At 39.9% G+C, this 22,051-nt stretch overlaps 1 long non-coding RNA gene across 2 annotated transcripts in view; it reads right to left on the bottom strand.

Moving 5' to 3' along the window:
• LOC124554812 overlaps positions 1-22,051 on the bottom strand; it is a 39,729-nt gene that overhangs the window by 9,016 nt on the left and 8,662 nt on the right. The window contains exons 4-6 of one of the 2 annotated variants that reach the window (XR_006968459.1): positions 1,535-1,605; positions 573-708; positions 58-250 (exon numbers count right to left, since the gene is read on the bottom strand). This is a non-coding gene — a long non-coding RNA (uncharacterized LOC124554812). Of the gene's footprint in view, positions 1-57; positions 251-572; positions 709-1,534; positions 5,267-22,051 lie in introns of those variants that run through there. The other variant, XR_006968458.1, reaches the window with a different exon arrangement.

Below are 22,051 nucleotides of genomic sequence, written 5' to 3'. Positions count from 1 at the left end.
ACAAAATTACACCAGCAATTAATGAATCAAAAAGTAACATGCACCAAATATTCATACCTAGCACATGCCTCATATGTATACCACACATTAGTGTGCAATGGGGAACTGTTGCAGAACTTCCTTGAACTCTGGAATTTCAAATAACATTTTTCCAGTCATCTGTTGTCCTTGTTCATTGGAAACCATTTACTGTAGTGCAACAACTACAGCTAAGACACTCCCCCACTGCATCTTCACTTTACAACATCCCCTGCTTAAAGAAAAAGTGTAATTAGTTTATATTTTATTGTCTAACAGACTATTACAGTGTTGGAGCAAATATCATATGCTGCTAGAGGGAAGAAGAAGAAGAAGAAGAAGAAAAAGAAGAAGAAGAAGAATAAAGGGGGGAGAGGAAGAAAATACAGAAATGTTAATAAAATATTTAAAAAACTGTCACTTATTATATGCAAAGCTCACACAGTTGACTAAGCAGCAACTTTTCACTGATCTTATGGAAAGATCATATTATGCAACCTATTAAAATTTTTAAAATAGACAGTTTTGTATCCACCTCTTGTCCAATAACTGACCTTAGAAATTGTGTGGAATTTCCATTGTTGCTTGTTGATCAGTTTGGGATCACTATAAAGAATTTAGGAAATCCTGACTGAAGTACTACAATGTCACTGTAATTTATTAATGCACAGCTTTCTACTGTTATCCCTCCTGCAAAACAGAAATTAAAAACTTACATTACTTTAAAGGCACAAAGATGAGCGTACAAAACAACTGGTAGTTTCATTAACTAGCAAAATTTGCCTCCCTCTCAAGACTATTAGTTACAAGTGCACGCGTGTGTGTGTGTGGGGGGGGGGGGGGGGGGGGGGGGCGAGAGTTCCACTCCAGTTCTACAGAAACTTCATTCAATTTGACAAATACAATAAATCAACAACTTCTCTTCACTCTGGAAATGGGATGATACGGAGGATTACCTAATTCTGGTGCAGTACAGGACAGGCACTGAGATAGCACTTGCAACACATGGCGTTATTTGATATTGTCAACCAAAATAAAAGAAATATGGCACTACACTGATTCCACTGTAGAGGCTTTCTGATAAGCAGTTATGTTTTATTTACTACTACCAACTAGCATTTCAGGGGATGTATATATGGAAAAACTTACTTTTTTCTGGTTTTGTGTTTCCCTATAGTGAAATAAAAAAGGTGCAGCAATAATGATCATGGTCAAGTTCTTAACCGATTCCATTCTATTATTCTACCAATGAAAACAAACTCCTTCCACATTTAATCATCTTCATAGTCTGCTATTCAATTTGTTATACTACATTCATGATTTTTATCTGCAGTAGGCTTAGGGTTACTTTCTGACTCCTGAGGGACAATATACAATACTTTCATTCACCGCTTCCCCTTGCACAATTTTCTGACCCCCCCCCCCCTCCTCCTCCCCTGTAAACTTGCACATTGCAGAATTCTATGACGTTGTCCATTCAAGGCATTGTAGGTATATTTACACATGATTTATTTACCTTGATGGCATTTCCTCCTTTTCCTCCTTTAGGTAAGGTGAACGGGTCCATAGTAGGCTATGTTTTTCATGCTGGAAACAAATTCACATCAATATTAACTACATGCTAACATTGAGTGCATCAATAAGTATAACAAACTGCAGTGCAATAAAGGAGTAGAATATATCAAAGAGACTACATCTATTCCTTACACAAATACAGGCCATATGAAAAAACAGTGATTTACAAACTTCAAGGACACCTCAGTTCTACAACTTTTTGTAATCAAATTCCTCTTCTTAAAAAGTGCTCCAATGAACCTAAATTTTTCACATAATGCTCAAATCAGCATCTCTTCATTAACTGATTCTTACAATGAAAATGATGTGATGCATGGGCTGTAGCAATTTTCCTGAAAGTTAAAACCTGTCACAGTCATCTCCCATCATGAGGTTTGCACTTTACCATTTTCCACTCTTCTCTGAGGTCAAGAATAAGTCCGTTGATTTTGCCGAGCACAGAAAAAAAGTTATGGCCTAAATAGCCTTTATCATGACAGCAAGTTACTTTATTTTCTTTCTGCTATGTACCGGTAATTCCAAACCTGAGACGTTATGTGATTCTTCGTAGCCACATATTTTGCAACGAAAATCTTTCATGCCAAGGACTTATATTTGAACACAATTACAGTATTTTCTGACATGTGAAGCTATTTCATCACTTCAAACTTCTGTTTAATTAATTTTTCTTGTTACAATGTCACTGTTACTTTACAGTGCAACAATATTTTAGTGCAGTGTTGAAACTACTGTGGAAGATTACATGCTTTTCAAATGACACTCAATTTGGTCTGTATTCTCATATCCTCTTTAAATTCCACCTTGTTTGGCTCATATAGACATAATATATGAATGTTGACAACAACACCAATATTTATTACAGGAGCACCAACAACTCGATGCCGATATTGAATAAAATTCAGTGCTGTTAGGTAACCTCAAAGTTGCACATTGTCAGCTCCAGGTAGCCTCACACCTGAAACATGCAAAGAAGGTGCACACTAATGCAATACAACAGCCACAAGCATAACAAAACTGCTTTTGAAATAACCATGACACAAATAATATGCTGATCTGCCTTTTGGGAAATGCCTTGCACGATTGACAAGTGATATGCCAAAAGGTTCCTCTAGTCCTTTCATGCATGGCAAGTGTGCAACATGGCATTACAAAGTAAGTGGGAATAGAGATGGAATCAGACTTTAGAACCATGTTACAGTAACCAAAGGCAAGTGGCAGCATAGTTACAGCAGTCAATATGAGTGGAAGTGTACACACTGTAGTATCTGGTGACAGGCTGAATTATCACAATTTGAATAATCAGTTATGATACACTGTAGCTGAAATACTGTAGCAATGTTTCCCAATCACTCCATCTCACTGACAAAATCTTGCACTTAATTTATAAGAACTGCACATCATTGCCACTATGTGTCACATCAATAATTATTTTCGTCATTGTCTTCCAATGCATACTGTATTACTGAACACAATTACAGCAACTTCAGCTCCTCATGACCAATAACATGACTGTCATATCTTCAATACATCAAACTCTGTGCAAAAACACTAATTCTTCTGACAGGTGGGTGTCAAATGTATATAGCAGATGCTACTATATGTTCTGCTCACATTCTTAAAGCCTTATCTCAAATACATATTAACTGCCTCAGCCTCTAACCACACTGGCTATCACACCACACGAAATGCACTTAAGTCACCACACTGAAATTTTGACTCTGATACACAACACATTAAATTTGTGTCCATCATAGAATAGGAGGCAGTACCTTTGCATCAAGCTAACATTAACTCATATTATATTGTGTACTGAAACATTTGGGTCATCCACATTTCATTCACAATGTTTTCTTGCCTGAGGTACAAGCAAATTTTTTCACACACTTCCACAAGACTAAAAAATGTCTCTCCTGTTACAACCAGTCAATATACTGTCACATGAAGAACAAACCAAATCACATCACATCACATCACATCACATCACATCTAGTGTTTTCTTTGATATTTTAAAACTGACGCTTTCACAGTGTGTCACAATATGATAAGAACGATGTATGATCTAAGGTTTTCCTGGCGTACAGAAATCTTGAATATTTCTCGGGTATTCAGACAGGTAGCATCATTCAAAAGGCGTGATATTTCAGAAAGCTGACTTCTTGGCATCTTCAGGCGTCCTTGGTGAAACACCAAGAACTCCTTTAGATGGCAAGAAGTCGGATTGCTGAAATGTTGTGCTTTTTGGATTATGCTACCTGGCTGAATACCCGAGAAATTTTCAAGAATGATGTACTTCATTTTTCATGGAACACACTCCCAGCCTGCAGCCCCACAAAAACAATAATATTCTGTAAGTGCTCAAGATATTTCATGTAGACATTCACTGTGCAATTCAAATGTGTCATGTGATGTTCACACTGTTTCACTGCCAATGTTCGTCAATAGGCGGGTCCCACTACACTGTGTCTATTAAACTTGTTCTAGGAAAAGTGTTGGTAACCTTGATTTTGACCCAGTCATATGCTGTTTGTATTTGTGCTATTTATGTCCCAAAACACAAGAAATCTGAGATGCATCACTAACTGTTCTGTCTGCTGCACCACAACACATTACACCTGTGTGTATTGTTCGCTTTTGGCATATTATGAGTGGAAGTAAAGAAACTGCCTTTTACCCCAACCTGCTCAAAACAATGAAGTTAACAATTCCAATGAACTCACCATTACACTGTTGGAAGTCCCCATTTAAATACTGATCACTCTGGCTTCTGTTACTGTACTCTGACAGATCATAAATGAAAGTTCTGTAGCTCATATGGTTAAGGTATTTAAAATTAAATATGGTTTCAGCTTCATAATGTCCATAAAATTAACAGACACTTAACACAATACACGAAATGAAAATGACCTCTTGCCATAACTAAGGCTTGCCAAGTATTATCACTTTTATTACACTGACTGTAAACTTATCATGTGTGAAGATCCTCAGGTTTCACATCTAATTACTCACATTGGTCTCCACTAATGCACAACACTTATACTTTCAATACACACAGTGGTGTATCTGCACACTGTAACTATCTACAACATTCATAAGCCTCTAGAAGGAGCTTCAATTTTAATAACCTCAATGGCCCACGTGACATTAAGATAATAGCAGGCTGTCTATCATCTATCTGTATAGTTCCACCACACACTGGATGTCCTCTAAATCCTTAAGAGTTTGAAGCAGTAAGGAATAGCAAAACAGAAATGTGGTCATACAGAACTTTCACACACATTCTCCCGAAATATTGTAGTTCATTACCCCATTACCCAAATAATAAAAGTACATTTACTCTGACACAGTACCAACCGGGGCACTTTCTTTCTTACACGGTTACCTAATTCTAATCTACAGGAAATAAATGAATGACACAGTCAAATATTTCAACTACAAAAGAAAAATTCCTGAATCAGTTAATCAAGTCACATGCTGAGGAATGCAAGTTAAGATTACACCTGTCAACCTCGACCGAATTCGGATAAAGTATGCTTTCTCCAAGTTGTCTCTGCAACCAGCGACCGTAAGGTCTGCCACAGACAAGGGAATTTCGAAGTACTCACCATAAAATCGTGTTTGTCCCTTCAAAAGTAATCACATGCAAGAAACCTCATCTTAAATCTCCACACGCACGTCTCATCCGATTCCAATCAAACTTGCTACTCCCACACTATCTGTGCGGTCTCCAACCACGAGGTCACTGGAGACAATGGAATTATGAAGTACTCACCATATATTCGTGCTTGTCTCTTCAAAAGAAATCATATGCAAGAAACCTCAACTTAAATCTTCACACGAAAGTCTCATCTGATTCATATCAAACACCCTCCGACGACACTACCTGTGGAGTCTCTGACCATGAGGTAACGCGAGACAATTTAATTTTGAAGCACTCACCATATATTCCTGACTGTCCCTTCAAAAGAAAACACACGCAAGAAACCTCATATTAAATCTCCACACGCAAGTGTCATCTGACTCAGATCAAACACGCTTCTCCAACACTACCTCTGCAGTCACCTACAATGAGGTCGCGTGGGACAATGGACTTTCAAAGTACTCATCATAAATCGTGTTTCTCTTTTCAAAAGAAATCATATGCAAGACACCTCAACTTAAATCTCCACACGCAAGTCTAATCTGATTCAGATCAAACACCTTCCTCCCACACTACCTGTGCAGTCACCGATGATGAGGTAATGGGAGGCAATGTAATTTTGAAGTACTCATGATAAATCGTGTTTTTCTTTTCAAAAGAACTCATATGCAAAACACCTCAACTTAAATCTCCACACGCAAGTCTCAACTCCTTCAGATCAAACACCGTCCTACCACACTATCTGAGCAGTCTCTGACCTTGAGGTAACCAGAGACTATCTAATTTCAAATTACTATCATATATTCCTGACTGTTCCTTCAAAAGAAATCACATGCAAGAAACCTCAACTAAAATCTCCACATGTAAGTCTAATCTGATTCAGATCAAACACATTCCTCCCACACTATCTGTGTAGTCTCCGACCATGTGATAACCGGATACAATTTAATTACGAAGTACTAACCATATATTCCTATCTGCCCCTTCGAAAGATATCACATGCAAGACACCTCAACTTAAATCTCCACAGCAAGTCTCATCTGATTCAGATCAAACACGCTTCTCCCACACTACTGTGCAGTCACTGACGATGAGGCCATGGGAGGCAATGGAATTTTGAAGTGCTCACTATATTTTCGTTTTTGTCCGTTCAAAAGAAATCACACGCAAGAAACCTCAACTTAAATCTCCACACACAAGTCTCATCTGATTCACATCAAACACCTTCCTCCCACACTATTTGTGTAGTCTCCGACCATGTGGTAACCGGATACAATTTAATTTCCAAGTACTAACCATATATTCCTGTCTGCCCCTTCGAAAGATATCACATGCAAGACAACTCAACTAAAATCTCCACACGCAAGTCTCATCTGATTCAGATCAAACACCCTCCTCCCACACTATCTGTGCAGTTTCTGACCATGGGGTAAACGGAGAGATTTAATTTCAAAGTACTCACCATATATTCCTGTCTGTCCCTTCAAAAGAAATCACATGCAAGGCACCTCAACTTAAATCTCCACACGCAAGTCTAATCTGATTCAGATCAAACACCTTCCTCCCACACTATACGCGTAGTCTCCGACCATGTGGTAACCGGATACAATTTAATTTCGAAGTAATAACCATATATTCCTATCTGCCCCTTTAAAAGAAATCACATGCGAGACACCTCAACTTAAATCTCCACATGCAAGTCTCATCTGATTCAGATCAAACACCCTCCTCCCACACTATTTGTGCAGTTTCTGACCATGAGGTAAACGGAGAGAATTTAATTTCGAAGTACTAACCATATATTCCTATCTGCCCTTTCAAAAGAAATCACATGCAAGACACCTAAACTTAAATCTCCACACACAAGTCCCATCTGATTCAGATCAAAAACCGTCCTCCCACACTTTCTGTGCAGTTTCTGACCATGAGGTAAACGGAGAGAATTTAATTTCGAAGGACTCACCATATATTCCTGTCTGTCCCTTCAAAAGAAATCACATGCTAGACACCTCAACTTAAATCTCCACACGCAAGTCTCATCTGATTCAGATCAACCACTCTCCTCCCACACTACCTGTGCAGTCGCCGATGATGAGGTAATGGGAGGCAATGGAACTTTGAAGTAATCACTATATATACGTTTTTTACCCCTAAAGAAATCACATGCAAGAAACCTCAACTTAAATCTCCACACGCAAGTCTCAACTCCTACAGATCAAACACAGTCCTACCACACTATCTGAGCAGTCTCCGAACATGAGGTAACCAGAGACTATCTAATTTCAAATTACTATCATATATTCCTGTCTATCCCTTCAAAAGAAATCACATGCTAGACACCTCAACTTAAATCTCCACACGCAAGACTCATCTGATTCAGATCAAACATGGTTCTCCCACACTACCTCTGCAGTCACCGACGATGACGTCATGTGACACAATGGAATTTCGAAGTACTAACCATATATCGTGTTTGTCTTTTCAAAAGAAATCATTTTGAAGACACCTCAAATTAAATCTCCACACGCAAGTCTCAACTCCTTCAGATCAGAAACCCTCCTACCACACTATCTAAGCAGTCTCCGACCATGAGGTAACCAGAGACTATCTAATTTCAAATTACTCTCATATACTCCTGACTGTCCCTGCAAAAGAAATCACATGCAAGGCACCTCAACTTAAATCTCCACACGCAAGTCTAATCTGATTCAGATCAAACACCTTCCTCCTACACTATCCTTGTAGTCTCCGACCATGTGGTAACTGGATACAATTTAATTTCGAAGTATTAACCATATATTCCTGTCTGCCCCTTCGAAAGATATCACATGCAAGACACCTCAACTTAAATCTCCACACGCAAGTCTCTTCAGATTCAGGTTAAACTAGCTTCTCCCACACAACCTGTGCAGTCACTGATGATGAGGTCACGTGAGACAATGGAATTTCGAAGTACTCACCATATATAGTGCTTATCTTTTCAAAAGAAATCATATGAAAGACACCTCATATTAAATCTTCACACGCAAGTCACAACTCCTTCAGATCAAACACCCTCCTACCACACTATCTGAGCAGTCTCCGACCATGAGGTAACCAGAGGCTATCTAATTTCAAATTACTATCATATATTCCTGACTGTTCCTTCAAAAGAAATCACATGCAAGAAACCTCAACTAAAATCTCCACATGCAAGTCTAATCCGATTCAGATCAAACACGCTTCTCCCACACTACTGTGCAGTCACTGACGATGAGGCCATGAGAGGCAATGGAATTTTGAAGTGCTCACTATATTTTCGTTTTTGTCCGTTCAAAAGAAATCACACGCAAGAAACCTCAACCTAAATCTCCACACACAAGTCTCATCTGATTCACATCAAACACCTTCCTCCCACACTATTTGTGTAGTCTCCGACCATGTGGTAACCGGATACAATTTAATTTCCAAGTACTAACCATATATTCCTGTCTGCCCCTTCAAAAGATATCACATGCAAGACACCTCAACTTAAATCTCCACACGCAAGTCTCTTCAGATTCAGGTTAAACTAGCTTCTCCCACACAACCTGTGCAGTCACTGACGATGAGGTCACGTGAGATAATGGAATTTCCAAGTACTCACCATATATCGTGTTTGTCTCTTCAAAAGAAATTATATGGAAGACACCTCAAATTAAATCTCCACACGCAAGTCTCATCTCCTTCAGATCAAACACCCTCCTACCACACTATCTGAGCAGTCTCCGACCATGACGTAACCGGAGACAATCTAATTTCAAATAACTATCATATATTCCTGTCTGTCCCTTCAAAAGAAATCACATGCAAGACCCCTCAACTTAAATCTCCACACGCAAGTCTCATCTGATTCAGATCAAACATGGTTCTCCCACACTACCTCTGCAGTCACCGACGATGACGTCATGTGACACAATGGAATTCGAAGTACTCATCATATATCGTGTTTGTCTTTTCAAAAGAAATCATTTGCAAGACACCTCAACTTAAATCTCCACACGCAAGTCTCATCTGATTCAGATCAAACACGCTTCTCCCACACTACTGTGCAGTCACCGATGATGAGGCCATGGGAGGCAATGGAATTTTGAAGTACTAACTATATATTCATTTTTGACCCTTAAAGAAATCACATGCAAGAAACCTCAACTTAAATCTCCACACGCAAGTCTCATCTGATTCCGATCAAACTTGCTCCTCCCACACTATCTGTGCGGTCTCCAACCACGAGGTCACTGGAGACAATGGAATTATGAAGTACTCACCATATATTCGTGCTTGTCTCTTCAAAAGAAATCACATGCAAGAAACTTCAACTTAAATCTTCACACGCAAGTCTCATCTGATTCATATCAAACACCCTCCGACGACACAACCTGTGGAGTCTCTGACCATGAGGTAACGCGAGACAATTTAATTTTGAAGCACTCACCATATATTCCTGTCTGTCCCTTCAAAAGAAAACACACGCAAGAAACCTCATATTAAATCTCCACACGCAAGTGTCATCTGACTCAGATCAAACACGCTTCTCCAACACTACCTCTGCAGTCACCTACAATGAGGTCACGTGGGACAATGGACTTTCGAAGTACTCATCATAAATCGTGTTTCTCTTTTCAAAAGAAATCATATGCAAGACACCTCAAATTAAATCTCCACACCCAAGTCTAATCTCAATCAGATCAACCACGCTCCCTGTGCAGTCACCGATGATGAGGTAATGGGAGGCAATGGAATTTTGAAGTCCTCACTATATATTCGTTTTTGACCCTTAAAGAAATCACATGCAAGAAACCTCAACTTAAATCTCCACATGCAAGTTTCATCTGATTGAGATCAAACACCCTCCTGCCACACTATCTGTGCAGTCTCCAACCATGAGGTAACCGGAGACAATCTAATTTCAAATTACTATCACATATTACTGACTGTCCCTTCAAAAGAAATCACATACAAGGCACCTCAACTTAAATCTCCACACGCAAGTCTCATCTGATTCAGATCAAACACGCTTCTCCCACACTACTGTGCAGTCACCAACGATGAGGCCATGGGAGGCAATGGAATTTTGAAGTGCTCACTATATATTCGTTTTTGTCCGTTCAAAAGAAATCACACGCAAGAGACCTCAACTTAAATCTCCACACGCAAGTCTCATCTGATTCAGATCAAACACGCTTCTCCAACACTACCTCTGCAGTCACCGACAATGAGGTCACGTGAGACAATGGAATTTCGAAGTACTCACCATATATCGTGTTTGTCTTTTCAAAAGAAATCATATGCAAGACACCTCAACTTAGATCTCCACACGCAAATGTCATCTGATTCAGATCAAACACCCTCCTCCCACACTATCTGTGCAGTTTCTGACCATGAGGTAAACGGAGAGAATTTAATTTCGAAGTACTAACCATATATTCCTGTCTGCCCCTTCAAAAAAAAAAAAAAAACACATGCAAGTCACCTCAACTTAAATCTCCACACACAAGTCTCATCTGATTCAGATCAAAAACCGTCCTCCCACACTTTCTGTGCAGTTTCTGACCATGAGGTAAACGGAGAGAATTTAATTTCGAAGGACTCACCATATATTCCTGTCTGTCCCTTCAAAAGAAATCACATGCTAGACACCTCAACTTAAATCTCCACACGCAAGTCTCATCTGATTCAGATCAACCACTCTCCTCCCACACTACCTGTGCAGTCACCAACGATGAGGCCATGGGAGGCAATGGAATTTCGAAGTGCTCACTATATATTCGTTTTTGTCCGTTCAAAAGAAATCACACGCAAGAGACCTCAACTTAAATCTCCACACGCAAATGTCATCTGATTCAGATCAAACGCCCTCCTCCCACACTATCTGTGCAGTTTCTGACCATGAGGTAAACGGAGAGAATTTAATTTCGAAGTACTAACCATATACTCCTGTCTGCCCCTTCAAAAAAAAAAAAACACACATGCAAGTCACCTCAACTAAAATCTCCACACGCAAGTCTCATCTGATTCAGATCAACCACACTCCTCCCACACTACCTGTGCAGTCGCCGATGATGAGGTAATGGGAGGCAATGGAACTTTGAAGTAATCACTATATATACGTTTTTTACCCCTAAAGAAATCACATGCAAGAAACCTCAACTTAAATCTCCACACGCAAGTCTCATCAGATTCAGGTTAAACTAGCTTCTCCCACACAACCTGTGCAGTCACTGATGATGAGGTCACGTGAGACAATGGAATTTCGAAGTACTCACCATATATAGTGTTTATCTTTTCAAAAGAAATCATATGAAAGACACCTCATATTAAATCTCCACACGCAAGTCACAACTCCTTCAGATCAAACACCCTCCTACCACACTATCTGAGCAGTCTCCGACCATGAGGTAACCAGAGACTATCTAATTTCAAATTACTATCATATATTCCTGACTGTCCCTTCAAAAGAAATCACATGCAAGAAACCTCAACTTAAATCTCCACACGCAAGTCTCAACTCCTTCAGATCAAACACAGTCCTACCACACTATCTGAGCAGTCCCTGACCATGAGGTAACCAGAGACTATCTAATTTCAAATTACTATCATATATTCCTGACTGTTCCTTCAAAAGAAATCACATGCAAGAAACCTCAACTAAAATCTCCACAGCAAGTCTCATCTGATTCAGATCAAACACGCTTCTCCCACACTACTGTGCAGTCACTGACGATGAGGCCATGAGAGGCAATGGAATTTTGAAGTGCTCACTATATTTTCGTTTTTGTCCGTTCAAAAGAAATCACACGCAAGAAACCTCAACTTAAATCTCCACACACAAGTCTCATCTGATTCACATCAAACACCTTCCTCCCACACTATTTGTGTAGTCTCCGACCATGTGGTAACCGGATACAATTTAATTTCCAAGTACTAACCATATATTCCTGTCTGCCCCTTCAAAAGAAATCACATGCAAGACACCTAAACTTAAATCTCCACACGCAAGTCTCATCAGATTCAGGTTAAACTAGACTCTCCCACACAACCTGTGCAGTCACTGACGATGAGGTCACGTGAGACAATGGAATTTCGAAGTACTAACCATATATCGTGTTTGTCTTTTCAAAAGAAATCATTTTGAAGACACCTCAAATTAAATCTCCACACGCAAGTCTCAACTCCTTCAGATCAGAAACCCTCCTACCACACTATCTAAGCAGTCTCCGACCATGAGGTAACCAGAGACTATCTAATTTGAAATTACTCTCATATACTCCTGACTGTCCCTGCAAAAGAAATCACATGCAAGGCACCTCAACTTAAATCTCCACACGCAAGTCTAATCTGATTCAGATCAAACACCTTCCTCCTACACTATCCTTGTAGTCTCCGACCATGTGGTAACTGGATACAATTTAATTTCGAAGTATTAACCATATATTCCTGTCTGCCCCTTCGAAAGATCTCACATGCAAGACACCTCAACTTAAATCTCCACACGCAAGTCTCTTCAGATTCAGGTTAAACTAGCTTCTCCCACACAACCTGTGCAGTCACTGACGATGAGGTCACGTGAGATAATGGAATTTCCAAGTACTCACCATATATCGTGTTTGTCTCTTCAAAAGAAATTATATGGAAGACACCTCAAATTAAATCTCCACACGCAAGTCTCATCTCCTTCAGATCAAACACCCTCCTACCACACTATCTGAGCAGTCTCCGACCATGACGTAACCGGAGACAATCTAATTTCAAATAACTATCATATATTCCTGTCTGTCCCTTCAAAAGAAATCACATGCAAGACCCCTCAACTTAAATCTCCACACGCAAGTCTCATCTGATTCAGATCAAACACGCTTCTCCCACACTACTGTGCAGTCACCGATGATGAGGCCATGGGAGGCAATGGAATTTTGAAGTACTAACTATATATTCATTTTTGACCCTTAAAGAAATCACATGCAAGAAACCTCAACTTAAATCTCCACACGCAAGTCTCATCTGATTCCGATCAAACTTGCTCCTCCCACACTATCTGTGCGGTCTCCAACCACGAGGTCACTGGAGACAATGGAATTATGAAGTACTCACCATATATTCGTGCTTGTCTCTTCAAAAGAAATCACATGCAAGAAACTTCAACTTAAATCTTCACACGCAAGTCTCATCTGATTCATATCAAACACCCTCCGACGACACTACCTGTGGAGTCTCTGACCATGAGGTAACGCGAGACAATTTAATTTTGAAGCACTCACCATATATTCCTGTCTGTCCCTTCAAAAGAAAACACACGCAAGAAACCTCATATTAAATCTCCACACGCAAGTGTCATCTGACTCAGATCAAACACGCTTCTCCAACACCACCTCTGCAGTCACCTACAATGAGGTCACGTGGGACAATGGACTTTCGAAGTACTCATCATAAATCGTGTTTCTCTTTTCAAAAGAAACCATATGCAAGACACCTCAAATTAAATCTCCACACCCAAGTCTAATCTCAATCAGATCAACCACGCTCCCTGTGCAGTCACCGATGATGAGGTAATGGGAGGCAATGGAATTTTGAAGTCCTCACTATATATTCGTTTTTGACCCTTAAAGAAATCACATGCAAGAAACCTCAACTTAAATCTCCACATGCAAGTTTCATCTGATTGAGATCAAACACCCTCCTGCCACACTATCTGTGCAGTCTCCAACCATGAGGTAACCGGAGACAATCTAATTTCAAATTACTATCACATATTACTGACTGTCCCTTCAAAATAAATCACATACAAGGCACCTCAACTTAAATCTCCACACGCAAGTCTCATCTGATTCAGATCAAACACGCTTCTCCCACACTACTGTGCAGTCACCAACGATGAGGCCATGGGAGGCAATGGAATTTTGAAGTGCTCACTATATATTCGTTTTTGTCCGTTCAAAAGAAATCACACGCAAGAGACCTCAACTTAAATCTCCACACGCAAGTCTCATCTGATTCAGATCAAACACGCTTCTCCAACACTACCTCTGCAGTCACCGACAATGAGGTCACGTGAGACAATGGAATTTCGAAGTACTCACCATATATCGTGTTTCTCTTTTCAAAAGAAATCATATGCAAGACACCTCAACTTAAATCTCCACACGCAAATGTCATCTGATTCAGATCAAACACCCTCCTCCCACACTATCTGTGCAGTTTCTGACCATGAGGTAAACGGAGAGAATTTAATTTCGAAGTACTAACCATATATTCCTGTCTGCCCCTTCAAAAAAAAAAAAAACACATGCAAGTCACCTCAACTAAAATCTCCACACGCAAGTCTGATCTGATTCAGATCAACCACACTCCTCCCACACTACCTGTGCAGTCGCCGATGATGAGGTAATGGGAGGCAATGGAACTTTGAAGTAATCACTATATATACGTTTTTTACCCCTAAAGAAATCACACGCAAGAAACCTCAACTTAAATCTCCACACGCAAGTCTCATCAGATTCAGGTTAAACTAGCTTCTCCCACACAACCTGTGCAGTCACTGATGATGAGGTCACGTGAGACAATGGAATTTCGAAGTACTCACCATATATAGTGCTTATCTTTTCAAAAGAAATCATATGAAAGACACCTCATATTAAATCTCCACACGCAAGTCACAACTCCTTCAGATCAAACACCCTCCTACCACACTATCTGAGCAGTCTCCGACCATGAGGTAACCAGAGACTATCTAATTTCAAATTACTATCATATATTCCTGACTGTCCCTTCAAAAGAAATCACATGCAAGAAACCTCAACTTAAATCTCCACACGCAAGTCTCAACTCCTTCAGATCAAACACAGTCCTACCACACTATCTGAGCAGTCTCTGACCATGAGGTAACCAGAGACTATCTAATTTCAAATTACTATCATATATTCCTGACTGTTCCTTCAAAAGAAATCACATGCAAGAAACCTCAACTAAAATCTCCACATCCAAGTCTAATCCGATTCAGATCAAACACGCTTCTCCCACACTACTGTGCAGTCACTGACGATGAGGCCATGAGAGGCAATGGAATTTTGAAGTGCTCACTATATTTTCGTTTTTGTCCGTTCAAAAGAAATCACACGCAAGAAACCTCAACTTAAATCTCCACACACAAGTCTCATCTGATTCACATCAAACACCTTCCTCCCACACTATTTGTGTAGTCTCCGACCATGTGGTAACCGGATACAATTTAATTTCCAAGTACTAACCATATATTCCTATCTGCCCCTTCAAAAGAAATCACATGCAAGACACCTAAACTTAAATCTCCACACACAAGTCTCATCTGATTCAGATCAAAAACCGTCCTCCCACACTTTCTGTGCAGTTTCTGACCATGAGGTAAACGGAGAGAATTTAATTTCGAAGGATTCACCATATATTCCTGTCTGTCCCTTCAAAAGAAATCACATGCTAGACACCTCAACTTAAATCTCCACACGCAAGTCTCATCTGATTCAGATCAACCACTCTCCTCCCACACTACCTGTGCAGTCGCCGATGATGAGGTAATGGGAGGCAATGGAACTTTGAAGTAATCACTATATATACGTTTTTTACCCCTAAAGATCTCACATGCAAGAAACCTCAACTTAAATCTCCACACGCAAGTCTCAACTCCTACAGATCAAACACAGTCCTACCACACTATCTGAGCAGTCTCCGAACATGAGGTAACCAGAGACTATCTAATTTCAAATTACTATCATATATTCCTGACTGTCCCTTCAAAAGAAATCACATGCAAGAAACCTCAACTTAAATCTCCACACGCAAGTCTCAACTCCTTCAGATCAAACACAGTCCTACCACACTATCTGAGCAGTCTCTGACCATGAGGTAACCAGAGACTATCTAATTTCAAATTACTATCATATATTCCTGACTGTTCCTTCAAAAGAAATCACATGCAAGAAACCTCAACTAAAATCTCCACATGCAAGTCTAATCCGATTCAGATCAAACACGCTTCTCCCACACTACTGTGCAGTCACTGACGATGAGGCCATGAGAGGCAATGGAATTTTGAAGTGCTCACTATATTTTCGTTTTTGTCCGTTCAAAAGAAATCACACGCAAGAAACCTCAACTTAAATCTCCACACACAAGTCTCATCTGATTCACATCAAACACCTTCCTCCCACACTATTTGTGTAGTCTCCGACCATGTGGTAACCGGATACAATTTAATTTCCAAGTACTAACCATATATTCCTATCTACCCCTTCAAAAGAAATCACATGCAAGACACCTAAACTTAAATCTCCACACACAAGTCTCATCTGATCCAGATCAAAAACCGTCCTCCCACACTTTCTGTGCAGTTTCTGACCATGAGGTAAACGGAGAGAATTTAATTTCGAAGGATTCACCATATATTCCTGTCTGTCCCTTCAAAAGAAATCACATGCTAGACACCTCAACTTAAATCTCCACACGCAAGTCTCATCTGATTCAGATCAACCACTCTCCTCCCACACTACCTGTGCAGTCGCCGATGATGAGGTAATGGGAGGCAATGGAACTTTGAAGTAATCACTATATATACGTTTTTTACCCCTAAAGATCTCACATGCAAGAAACCTCAACTTAAATCTCCACACGCAAGTCTCAACTCCTACAGATCAAACACAGTCCTACCACACTATCTGAGCAGTCTCCGAACATGAGGTAACCAGAGACTATCTAATTTCAAATTACTCTCATATACTCCTGACTGTCCCTGCAAAAGAAATCACATGCAAGGCACCTCAACTTAAATCTCCACACGCAAGTCTAATCTGATTCAGATCAAACACCTTCCTCCTACACTATCCTTGTAGTCTCCGACCATGTGGTAACTGGATACAATTTAATTTCGAAGTATTAACCATATACTCCTGTCTGCCCCTTCGAAAGATATCACATGCAAGACACCTCAACTTAAATCTCCACTCGCAAGTCTCTTCAGATTCAGGTTAAACTAGCTTCTCCCACACAACCTGTGCAGTCACTGACAATGAGGTCACGTGAGACAATGGAATTTCGAAGTACTCGTCATAAATCGTGTTGTTCTTTTCAAAAGAAAACATATGCAAGACACCTCAACTTAAATCTTCACACGCAAGTCTCATCTCCTTCAGATCAAACACCCTCCAACCACACTATCTGAGCAGTCTCAGACCATGAGGTAACATGAGACAATTTAATTTCGAAGTAGTAACCATATATTCTTGTCTGTCCCTTCAAAAGAAATCACATGCAAGACACCTCAACTCAAATCTCCACATGCAAGTCTCATCTGATTGAGAACAAACACCCTCCTGCCACACTATCTGTGCAGTCTCCCACCATGAGGTAACCGGAGACAATCTAATTTCAAATTACTATCACATATTCCTGACTGTTCCTTCAAAAGAAATCACATGCAAGAAACCTCAACTTAAATCTCCACACGCAAGTCTAATCTGATTCAGATCAAACACCTTCCTCCCACACTATCTGTGTAGTCTACAACCATGTTGTAACCGGATACAATTTAATTACGAAGTACTAACCATATATTCCTATCTGCCCCTTCGAAAGATATCACATGCAAGACACCTCAACTTAAATCTCCACAGCAAGTCTCATCTGATTCAGATCAAACACGCTTCTCCCACACTACTGTGCAGTCACTGACGATGAGGCCATGGGAGGCAATGGAATTTTGAAGTGCTCACTATATTTTCGTTTTTGTCCGTTCAAAAGAAATCACACGCAAGAAACCTCAACTTAAATCTCCACACACAAGTCTCATCTGATTCAGATCAAACACCCTCCTCCCACACTATCTGTGCAGTTTCTGACCATGAGGTAAACGGAGAGATTTAATTTCAAAGTACTCACCATATATTCCTGTCTGTCCCTTCAAAAGAAATCACATGCAAGGCACCTCAACTTAAATCTCCACACACAAGTCTCATCTGATTCAGATCAAAAACCGTCCTCCCACACTTTCTGTGCAGTTTCTGACCATGAGGTAAACGGAGAGAATTTAATTTCGAAGGACTCACCATATATATTCCTGTCTGTCCCTTCAAAAGAAATCACATGCTAGACACCTCAACTTAAATCTCCACACGCAAGTCTCATCTGATTCAGATCAACCACTCTCCTCCCACACTACCTGTGCAGTCGCCGATGATGAGGTAATGGGAGGCAATGGAACTTTGAAGTAATCACTATATATACGTTTTTTACCCCTAAAGAAATCACATGCAAGAAACCTCAACTTAAATCTCCACACGCAAGTCTCAACTCCTACAGATCAAACACAGTCCTACCACACTATCTGAGCAGTCTCCGAACATGAGGTAACCAGAGACTATCTAATTTCAAATTACTATCATATATTCCTGTCTATCCCTTCAAAAGAAATCACATGCAAGGCACCTCAACTTAAATCTCCACACACAAGTCTCATCTGATTCAGATCAAAAACCGTCCTCCCACACTTTCTGTGCAGTTTCTGACCATGAGGTAAACGGAGAGAATTTAATTTCGAAGGACTCACCATATATATTCCTGTCTATCCCTTCAAAAGAAATCACATGCTAGACACCTCAACTTAAATCTCCACACGCAAGTCTCATCTGATTCAGATCAAACATGGTTCTCCCACACTACCTCTGCAGTCACCGACGATGACGTCATGTGACACAATGGAATTCGAAGTACTCATCATATATCGTGTTTGTCTTTTCAAAAGAAATCATATGCAAGACACCTCAACTTAAATCTCCACGCGCAAGTCTCATCTGATTCAGATCGAACACCCTCCTACCACACTACCTGTGCAGTCTCCGACCATGAGGTAACCGGAGACAATTTAATTTCGAAGTACTAACCATATATTCCTGTCTGTCCCTTCAAAAAAAATCACATGCAAGACACCTCAACTTATATCTCCACACACAAGTCTCATCTGATTCACATCAAACACCTTCCTCCCACACTATCTGTGCAGTCTCCGACCATGAGGTCATGGGAGGGAATGGAATTTAGGAGTACTCACTATATATTCGTTTTTGTCCCTTCAAAAGAAATCACACGCAAGAAACCTCAACTTAAATCCTTACACGCAAGTCTCATCTGATTCAGATCAAACACACTTCTCCCACACTACCTGTGCAGTCACCGACGATGAGGTCACGTGGACAATGGAATTTTGAAGTACTCATCATATATCGTGTTTGTCTTTTTGAAAGAAATCATATGCAACACACCACAACTTAAATCTCCACATGCAAGTCTCATCGGATTCAGATCAAACACGCTGCTCCCACACTACTGTGCAGTCACCGACGATGAGGCCATGGGAGGCAATGGAATTTTGAAGTACTCACTATATATTCGTTTTTGTCCCTTCAAAAGAAATCACATGCAAGAAACCTCAACTTAAATCTCCACACCCAAGTCTCATCTGATTCAGATCGAACGCCCTCCTCCCACACTATCTGTGCAGTCTCCGACCATGAGGTAACCGGAGACAATTTAATTTCGAAGTACTGACCATATATTCCTGTCTGTCCCTTCAAAAGAAATCACATGCAAGACACCTCAACTTAAATCTCCACACACAAGTCTCATCTGATGCAGATCAACCATGCTCCTCCCACACTACCTGTGCACTCACTGATGATGAGGTCATGGGAGGCAATGGAATTTTGAAGTACTCACTATATATTCGTTTTTGACCGTTAAAGAAATCATATGCAAGACACCTGAACTTAAATCTCCACACGCAAGTACCATCTGATTCAGATCAAACACGCTCCTGCCCCACTATCTGTGCAGTCTCCGACCATGAGGTCACGTGAGTCAATGGAAATTCAAAGTACCGAGCATTTATACATGCTTATCTGTTCAAAAGAAATCACATGCAAGCCTCATCTGAATTTGGATCAAGCACACACTGTCCACACTGTCTTTGCAGCCAGTGATCTTAACATCACCGAAAACAATGGAATTTCAAATCAGTAATGATGCCTGCTTGCCCGTTTAAAAGAAATCACACGCAAGTAATCTCAACTTAATCCTACATTTCACTCATATGTAATTTAAACTTCAATCATGCATTAGCAAGCCTGGTTACAAAACATACACAGTGTGTAAGACAGAGGTGCATTTTTTCAACTTGTTCCTACTGAATTTTCCAACATAAAAAAAAAATAATAAAAAAAAAATAACAATAATCACACTCTCACATTCTCGCAATATTTCCTAAATGGGACCAGATCAGTGTGAAATCTGAACTAAGTATAAAATATACAGTACCCTCACCAACAGCAAAATTCGTGGAGCAGGTACTGAAGTATGAAAGTAGCAAGGCAGATCCCCAGACCAGTCCACTACTGTAAGTTGTGGGAGCAGAAGGACATTCAAACATCCATAGTTTACCACACCTGTGAAACTATACACATTTTGGACCCCACACTTCTGCTTTGCTATCCATAGACGAAAATTCGGGCTGGCAACAGCTTGAGACTGCTTAAATGTATTCACTGAGGCAACAAGGACACTTTAAGATCATCAAAGGATGCACACTGAAAAATAAAACAACAAAGTTTTTCCATCATCCATAGCTAACATGTGAAACTTCTGAAATATAATGAAATTATGTGCACAAATCATGACCTGATGCTCCAGCTGCAGTGAATGAAAACGAAATGTGAAGCCCTTCCAAATTATATTTGCATCCAGCTAACATTAACTCAAATTATATTCTGTACTGAAACATTTAGATCATTGGTGATTTCATTCACGATGTTCCTTGTTTGTGGTGAACATGCACTTTTTATGACTCAATTCTATATCACTACAAATGTATTTCCTATTATAACCATTCAATGTATCACATATATGATGAGTGAAACAAATTTTTGACACACTTCTATATCCCTAGGAATGAGTTTCCTATTACTACCATTCAATGTAACATTATATGACGAGGGAAACAAATCTCACCACATTGAGTGTTGTCTTCCACATTTTAACACAGATGATTCACGGTACATGACAACATAATAAAGACGACATATTTTGTTGTAATAAAACCCACTCCCAGCCTCCCTCCTGATGCACACAATTGTATTTTATAAATGCCCAAGATATTTCATGTACACATTTATTGTGAAAGTAACTATCAAATGTGTCATGTGATGTTCACACTGTTTCACTGGCATTGTTCCTCACCACTGGAGTCAAAAAAAAGAAGTGATGATAACTTCACTTCTGAACCAGTCAACTGCTGTTAGTCTTTGGCCTATTTATTTCCAACACTACAAGAAATCTGACACACACCACTGATTATTCTGCCCACTGTCACACAACACATTATTTCTCCGTGTGTCATTCACTTCTGGTGCATTACAAGTGAAAGTAAAGACACTGTCTCTTACACAACCTGTTCAAAACATTGAAGCTCACCATTTCAATGAACTCACCATCACAATGTTGAAAATCTTCATTTAACCACAGTTCGATCTGTCTTCTGTAACTCTTCTCTGACAGATCGTAAATGAAGGTTCCACAGTTCATGTGGTTAACATATTAAAAATGATTTGAAGTCACAGCTTTATGAAGTCTACAAAATTAACACACACTTAATAAACTCAAAAAACTGTGGCACAGCATGAAGGGAGACAAGTATTATCACTGTTATTAGTACTGACTAGTCTGCAGTCATGTGTGAAGATTATACGTTTTCACAATTTTTTATTCACTTTGGCGTTTATTAATGCACAA

This window comes from Schistocerca americana, chromosome X, assembly GCF_021461395.2.
Source record: "Schistocerca americana isolate TAMUIC-IGC-003095 chromosome X, iqSchAmer2.1, whole genome shotgun sequence".
Lineage (NCBI taxonomy): Eukaryota > Metazoa > Arthropoda > Insecta > Orthoptera > Acrididae > Schistocerca > Schistocerca americana.
Note: the sequence above shows the minus strand (reverse complement) of the source record. Positions and strands in the feature narration are given on the sequence as shown.